General features: G+C 63.0%; 2 non-coding genes across 2 annotated transcripts; both read left to right on the forward strand.

The window, feature by feature from the left end:
• Nucleotides 1-3769: 3769 nt before the first annotated feature.
• Nucleotides 3770-3888, forward strand: LOC142873884 (5S ribosomal RNA). Its single transcript, XR_012921857.1, has one exon. It is a non-coding gene; the product is annotated as a 5S ribosomal RNA (ribosomal RNA).
• A 3768-nt stretch (nt 3889-7656) lies between these two features.
• On the forward strand, nt 7657-7775 carry LOC142873885 (5S ribosomal RNA). Its single transcript, XR_012921858.1, has one exon. It is a non-coding gene; the product is annotated as a 5S ribosomal RNA (ribosomal RNA).
• Nucleotides 7776-8185: the final 410 nt, after the last annotated feature.

Consider the following 8185-nt stretch of genomic DNA (forward strand, 5'->3'; position numbering starts at 1 on the left):
GCTGCTTTTTTTTTTTTTTTTTTTCTTGCCTCTTGTTCTGTCCCCTTTCTGGGAGCGAGGCGGCGGCCCGGGGTGGGGGTCACCCCCACCCTCAGCGCCCGCGCGGTGCCTGGCGCCCCAGCCCGCACCGTGGGGCCTCCTCTTGTCCCAAGCCGCGACACCGCCGCCACGCGGCAGCATGCGTGGCATCTGGACTGTCAGGTCTCAGACCAAAGGTCTGCTCTGTGGGAACCGACACGCTGGAGGAAACCTTGAGAGTCTGAGAGGGGAGGGAGTTCCAGAAGAAGGCCAGGATGTCATTTTGAGGGAGTATGTGACCAGAACTCGTCCCGTTGCTTTTGGGGTTCTATGGGCTACACGCAGGAATCTTTGGTGGTGGCACCTGATGTTGGGGGATCCGGAGTCACACCCAGACCTGCTCCACAGGCCTCCTTTTACTTTTCTCTTCGGATTCATTATTTTTAAAAAGTGTCTCTTACCTCTAGGATTGCATTTTCTTTTCTCTCTCTTTTCAAGCAGATGATGGGAGTACAAGTATTCAGGTGACATGTGTTGCCCGTGCCGCCCTCCCCCCTGTGTTCTTTTTTTTTTTTTTTTGAGACAGAGTCTCGTTTTGCTGCCCAGGCTAGAGTGAGTGCCATGGCGTCAGCCTAGCTCACAGCAACCTCAATCTCCGGGCTCAAGCAATCCTGCTGCCTCAGCCTCCCGAGTAGTTGGGACTACAGGCATGCACCACCACGCCCGGCTGTGTTTTTCTATATATATTAGTTGGCCAATTAATTTCTTTCTATTTTTAGTAGAGACGGGGTCTCGCTCTTGCTCAGGCTGGTTTCGAACTCCTGACCTGGAGCAATCCGCCCGCCTCGGCCTCCCAGAGAGCTAGGATTACAGGCGTGAGCCACCGCGCCCGGCCCCCCCTGTGTTCTTATTCATATACCTCTCATGTTGTTCCAGCGTATTGTGGGGGTACCAATGTTAAGGTCGGGTGCCTTGCCCTCTCCAAGCCTCCCCCCTCGGGTCAGAGCTTCAAGTGCGCCCATCCCCCAGTCGGTGCGCACCCACCCCATGCCTAATGGATGTGTATGCCCCTCCCCTCCCCCCACCCGCCCGCCCGACACCCACCCGATGAAGGTGATTCCTCTCTGTCCACTTAGGCGTCCATCCGTTCGTACCAATTTGCTGGTGAGCGCGCTCACGTGGTGCTCGTGTGTCCATTCTTGGGATACTTGGCTTCCTGGAACGGGTTCCAGCTCTGGCCAGGAGAACACGAGAGGCGCCCTCTCACCGCTGCTCCTCACAGCCGAATGGCACTCCGTGGTGTCCACGCGCCACATTTTATTGATGCACTCCTGGATGGATGGGCACTCGGGTCGCTTCCACGTCTTTGGGATTGTGAATTGTGCCCTAACTGTAACCCTAACCCTTACCCAGCCCGTCTCCTCTGCCCCTGCCTGACGCACTCCTCCCCGGCCAGGCCCGTCACTGTCCTGGGCCCCCGCCTGACCGGCTCCTCCCCGCCCGGCCGGTCACCGTCCTCTGCCCCTGCCTGACACGCTCCTTCCCGCCCGGCCTCTCACCGTCCTCGGCCCCTGCCTGACCGGCTCCTCCGTCGCCTGGGCCTTCCAAGGGCTTGGTGTGGACGCTGCTTCCAGGAAGCCCTCCAGAAACCCGGCAGCAGGGTGGCCGCAGCAGTCTCCAGCAGCCGTCCCTAAGTCGCGTGAGTGCGGGGGACGTGCCCCCGCTGTGCCGCGGGGGCCCAGCCTGGTGTCTTCCCTGAGGCCCTGCGGCTGCCGGCTGGGCTGCCGCTCCCCGCAAGGGGAGAGCCGCGGAGGTGGGGACCGCCTCCTGATGGGGACGTACACGCAGCTCTCCACGTCGGATTCCGGGGCTCTCTGTCCTGCCCGAAGGCCCAGCTGGCCTGCGGGTCCTTAGAGTGGCAAAAACCTCCGAAAACTGAGACTGAGGGTCCGGTGGGTGTCTGCACTTTTGTGCTGGGCACCCCAGGGAGGCCCGGGGGCTGGCTGGACAACGTGGTCTGCTGGGCGGGGGGGGGGGGTTGGAGGAGCAACTGATGCCCTTTGCACTTTGGGTAGCAAGAGTCTGAGGTGTCTCTGAGCCCTGTGCCCTGTGGGGGCGGGGCGGGGGGGGAGGAGGAGGAGGAGGAGGAGGAGGTGGGAAGGGCCGGGGCCTGCAGTCCTGTTCCCGGGGTGGCACGGCAAGTGGCTTCTTCCACAGGCTGCTTGGCCTGGGCTCCCTGCACCTGGGCCTTTGGAGGACCGGCCCTGTGCTTGCCAACACTTCCTGCAGGGACCCAGAGCTGGGAGGTGGCATCTCTCAGCCCTGGGTCGGGCAGAGCCCCAGCGGGCCATGCCCACAACCTCTCTCAGCACCGGTCCCCCAGAAGGCTCCTTTGGGACCAGGATTCTCTTGCGGTGACTCTTTAAGGTCTGGCCCCTGGATGGAGGGGCACCAGGAGTAGAGGAGCAGGAAGGGGAAGGGGGTGGCCATGCGAGGGGACACTTTGAGGCCAAGTCCCAGCTTCAGCCTGATCCTCCTGGGAACCCCGCTCTGAGACAAGGAGCCGGGCTTCGCATTCCCACAGCAGCCAGTCGTGGGCTGAGGACACCTGGGGCGTTGGGAACTCCCTGGCTTCTCCTTGGTTTAACATCTAGAGCTGCTTGGGAATCGCGCCGCCACACACACCCGAGTGCAGGTGTCTTCCGCACAGACTGCGGGCCTCGCTCTTCTGAATGCCGCTAGCTCGCCACCCACCCACGGGTGAACCTGGTCAGGGTGCTTTCTCTCGGGGGCAGACTCTTTTCCGGGCGGGCTACCGGTGTCTCTGTTTGCTCGTTTCTTTCTTCCATTTCGGGAAAGTCTTCCTTGCTGGGTGTGGAAATCTCCTATGCCTTCCCTCGCCTATTCTGTCAGCTTTAAAATTCTCCTTCAGTTGCCACCCTCACAGATGGATTAGGAAACTCTTTCCGGTGCACTCATTAGTGAAATGACCTCCAGGAAGCTGGAATCCAATATCTAATAGCTGATTTTTAGCGAGTCCACACGCCAGGGTGGTCGGGGTCCAAAGCAGCCCCGGCCAGGCCCAGGCCCCTTGGACTGGGCCACAGGAGGACACGGAGGAGGGTCCCGGCCCCCACGAAGCGGTGCCGGCAGTTCTCCACGGGCTTGGGCGTTTTCCAGAGGTAGGAGATGGAGGGGACTGATTTCTTCAGCGCCCCCCAAACCACGCCACCCCACCCCACCCATGGGACACATCCCCAGAGAGAGACGCCCCATACACTGGCTGTGCCCCAGCCCTGGCCCGGGGGAATAGGCGGCAGCCCACCCACAGGGCGAGGGGGGGGCGCAGCTGAAAGGGGTTGTGGGGGAGGGCGGCCCCTGGCTGGGGTCAAAGGGCGAGCGTCCCGCGCGTGCGCAGTCAGCGGCAGCGACGCGCTGGGGGTGGGCAGCGGGTAGGTGAAGGAGGCCGGGCGAGGAGACGAGGGGGGCTGGGAGGGCTCCACCTTGGCGAGTCCAGCCGTGGAGGCGCATCTTGTGTGAGTGTGAGTGAGTGTGAGTGTGTGTGTGTGTGTATAGAGAGACAGCCCCCCACCCCGCCCCGCCCCGCCCCGCCCATCACCCCCGTCCCTGGGAGCCCGCGGGACCCGGCCGGCCCGGCCCCGCCCGGCGCGGGGCCTGGGGCGGGAGGCGGCGGCGGGGAAGCCCAGAGAGGCTCGGCTTCTCGAGCGGGGCAGGGGCGCCCTCCGCCGCCGTCTAGGGCCACACCACCCTGAACGCCCCCGATCTCGTCTGGTCTCGGAAGCTAAGCAGGGTCGGGCCTGGTTAGTACTTGGATGGGAGACCGCCTGGGAATACCGGGTGCCACAGGCTGCTGCTTTTTTTTTTTTTTTTCTTGCCTCTTGTTCTGTCCCCTTTCTTGGAGCGAGGCGGCGGCCCGGGGTGGGGGTCACCCCCACCCTCAGCGCCCGCGCGGTGCCTGGCGCCCCAGCCCGCACCGTGGGGCCTCCTCTTGTCCCAAGCCGCGACACCGCCGCCACGCGGCAGCATGCGTGGCATCTGGACTGTCAGGTCTCAGACCAAAGGTCTGCTCTGTGGGAACCGACACACTGGAGGAAACCTTGAGAGTCTGAGAGGGGAGGGAGTTCCAGAAGAAGGCCAGGATGTCATTTTGAGGGAGTATGTGACCAGAACTCGTCCCGTTGCTTTTGGGGTTCTATGGGCTACACGCAGGAATCTTTGGTGGTGGCACCTGATGTTGGGGGATCCGGAGTCACACCCAGACCTGCTCCACAGGCCTCCTTTTACTTTTCTCTTCGGATTCATTATTTTTAAAAAGTGTCTCTTACCTCTAGGATTGCATTTTCTTTTCTCTCTCTTTTCAAGCAGATGATGGGAGTACAAGTATTCAGGTGACATGTGTTGCCCGTGCCGCCCTCCCCCCTGTGTTCTTTTTTTTTTTTTTTTGAGACAGAGTCTCGTTTTGCTGCCCAGGCTAGAGTGAGTGCCATGGCGTCAGCCTAGCTCACAGCAACCTCAATCTCCGGGCTCAAGCAATCCTGCTGCCTCAGCCTCCCGAGTAGTTGGGACTACAGGCATGCACCACCACGCCCGGCTGTGTTTTTTTATATATATTAGTTGGCCAATTAATTTCTTTCTATTTTTAGTAGAGACGGGGTCTCGCTCTTGCTCAGGCTGGTTTCGAACTCCTGACCTGGAGCAATCCGCCCGCCTCGGCCTCCCAGAGAGCTAGGATTACAGGCGTGAGCCACCGCGCCCGGCCCCCCCTGTGTTCTTATTCATATACCTCTCATGTTGTTCCAGCGTATTGTGGGGGTACCAATGTTAAGGTCGGGTGCCTTGCCCTCTCCAAGCCTCCCCCCTCGGGTCAGAGCTTCAAGTGCGCCCATCCCCCAGTCGGTGCGCACCCACCCCATGCCTAATGGATGTGTATGCCCCTCCCCTCCCCCCACCCGCCCGCCCGACACCCACCCGATGAAGGTGATTCCTCTCTGTCCACTTAGGCGTCCATCCGTTCGTACCAATTTGCTGGTGAGCGCGCTCACGTGGTGCTCGTGTGTCCATTCTTGGGATACTTGGCTTCCTGGAACGGGTTCCAGCTCTGGCCAGGAGAACACGAGAGGCGCCCTCTCACCGCTGCTCCTCACAGCCGAATGGCACTCCGTGGTGTCCACGAGCCACATTTTATTGATGCACTCCTGGATGGATGGGCACTCGGGTCGCTTCCACGTCTTTGGGATTGTGAATTGTGCCCTAACTGTAACCCTAACCCTTACCCAGCCCGTCTCCTCTGCCCCTGCCTGACGCACTCCTCCCCGGCCAGGCCCGTCACTGTCCTGGGCCCCCGCCTGACCGGCTCCTCCCCGCCCGGCCGGTCACCGTCCTCTGCCCCTGCCTGACACGCTCCTTCCCGCCCGGCCTCTCACCGTCCTCGGCCCCTGCCTGACCGGCTCCTCCGTCGCCTGGGCCTTCCAAGGGCTTGGTGTGGACGCTGCTTCCAGGAAGCCCTCCAGAAACCCGGCAGCAGGGTGGCCGCAGCAGTCTCCAGCAGCCGTCCCTAAGTCGCGTGAGTGCGGGGGACGTGCCCCCGCTGTGCCGCGGGGGCCCAGCCTGGTGTCTTCCCTGAGGCCCTGCGGCTGCCGGCTGGGCTGCCGCTCCCCGCAAGGGGAGAGCCGCGGAGGTGGGGACCGCCTCCTGATGGGGACGTACACGCAGCTCTCCACGTCGGATTCCGGGGCTCTCTGTCCTGCCCGAAGGCCCAGCTGGCCTGCGGGTCCTTAGAGTGGCAAAAACCTCCGAAAACTGAGACTGAGGGTCCGGTGGGTGTCTGCACTTTTGTGCTGGGCACCCCAGGGAGGCCCGGGGGCTGGCTGGACAACGTGGTCTGCTGGGCGGGGGGGGGGGGGGGTTGGAGGAGCAACTGATGCCCTTTGCACTTTGGGTAGCAAGAGTCTGAGGTGTCTCTGAGCCCTGTGCCCTGTGGGGGCGGGGCGGGGGGGAGGAGGAGGAGGAGGAGGAGGAGGTGGGAAGGGCCGGGGCCTGCAGTCCTGTTCCCGGGGTGGCACGGCAAGTGGCTTCTTCCACAGGCTGCTTGGCCTGGGCTCCCTGCACCTGGGCCTTTGGAGGACCGGCCCTGTGCTTGCCAACACTTCCTGCAGGGACCCAGAGCTGGGAGGTGGCATCTCTCAGCCCTGGGTCGGGCAGAGCCCCAGCGGGCCATGCCCACAACCTCTCTCAGCACCGGTCCCCCAGAAGGCTCCTTTGGGACCAGGATTCTCTTGCGGTGACTCTTTAAGGTCTGGCCCCTGGATGGAGGGGCACCAGGAGTAGAGGAGCAGGAAGGGGAAGGGGGTGGCCATGCGAGGGGACACTTTGAGGCCAAGTCCCAGCTTCAGCCTGATCCTCCTGGGAACCCCGCTCTGAGACAAGGAGCCGGGCTTCGCATTCCCACAGCAGCCAGTCGTGGGCTGAGGACACCTGGGGCGTTGGGAACTCCCTGGCTTCTCCTTGGTTTAACATCTAGAGCTGCTTGGGAATCGCGCCGCCACACACACCCGAGTGCAGGTGTCTTCCGCACAGACTGCGGGCCTCGCTCTTCTGAATGCCGCTAGCTCGCCACCCACCCACGGGTGAACCTGGTCAGGGTGCTTTCTCTCGGGGGCAGACTCTTTTCCGGGCGGGCTACCGGTGTCTCTGTTTGCTCGTTTCTTTCTTCCATTTCGGGAAAGTCTTCCTTGCTGGGTGTGGAAATCTCCTATGCCTTCCCTCGCCTATTCTGTCAGCTTTAAAATTCTCCTTCAGTTGCCACCCTCACAGATGGATTAGGAAACTCTTTCCGGTGCACTCATTAGTGAAATGACCTCCAGGAAGCTGGAATCCAATATCTAATAGCTGATTTTTAGCGAGTCCACACGCCAGGGTGGTCGGGGTCCAAAGCAGCCCCGGCCAGGCCCAGGCCCCTTGGACTGGGCCACAGGAGGACACGGAGGAGGGTCCCGGCCCCCACGAAGCGGTGCCGGCAGTTCTCCACGGGCTTGGGCGTTTTCCAGAGGTAGGAGATGGAGGGGACTGATTTCTTCAGCGCCCCCCAAACCACGCCACCCCACCCCACCCATGGGACACATCCCCAGAGAGAGACGCCCCATACACTGGCTGTGCCCCAGCCCTGGCCCGGGGGAATAGGCGGCAGCCCACCCACAGGGCGAGGGGGGGGCGCAGCTGAAAGGGGTTGTGGGGGAGGGCGGCCCCTGGCTGGGGTCAAAGGGCGAGCGTCCCGCGCGTGCGCAGTCAGCGGCAGCGACGCGCTGGGGGTGGGCAGCGGGTAGGTGAAGGAGGCCGGGCGAGGAGACGAGGGGGGCTGGGAGGGCTCCACCTTGGCGAGTCCAGCCGTGGAGGCGCATCTTGTGTGAGTGTGAGTGAGTGTGAGTGTGTGTGTGTGTGTATAGAGAGACAGCCCCCCACCCCGCCCCGCCCCGCCCCGCCCATCCCCCCCGTCCCTGGGAGCCCGCGGGACCCGGCCGGCCCGGCCCCGCCCGGCGCGGGGCCTGGGGCGGGAGGCGGCGGCGGGGAAGCCCAGAGAGGCTCGGCTTCTCGAGCGGGGCAGGGGCGCCCTCCGCCGCCGTCTAGGGCCACACCACCCTGAACGCCCCCGATCTCGTCTGGTCTCGGAAGCTAAGCAGGGTCGGGCCTGGTTAGTACTTGGATGGGAGACCGCCTGGGAATACCGGGTGCCACAGGCTGCTGCTTTTTTTTTTTTTTTTCTTGCCTCTTGTTCTGTCCCCTTTCTTGGAGCGAGGCGGCGGCCCGGGGTGGGGGTCACCCCCACCCTCAGCGCCCGCGCGGTGCCTGGCGCCCCAGCCCGCACCGTGGGGCCTCCTCTTGTCCCAAGCCGCGACACCGCCGCCACGCGGCAGCATGCGTGGCATCTGGACTGTCAGGTCTCAGACCAAAGGTCTGCTCTGTGGGAACCGACACACTGGAGGAAACCTTGAGAGTCTGAGAGGGGAGGGAGTTCCAGAAGAAGGCCAGGATGTCATTTTGAGGGAGTATGTGACCAGAACTCGTCCCGTTGCTTTTGGGGTTCTATGGGCTACACGCAGGAATCTTTGGTGGTGGCACCTGATGTTGGGGGATCCGGAGTCACACCCAG

This window comes from Microcebus murinus, chromosome 11, assembly GCF_040939455.1.
Source record: "Microcebus murinus isolate Inina chromosome 11, M.murinus_Inina_mat1.0, whole genome shotgun sequence".
Taxonomy (NCBI): Eukaryota; Metazoa; Chordata; class Mammalia; order Primates; family Cheirogaleidae; genus Microcebus; species Microcebus murinus.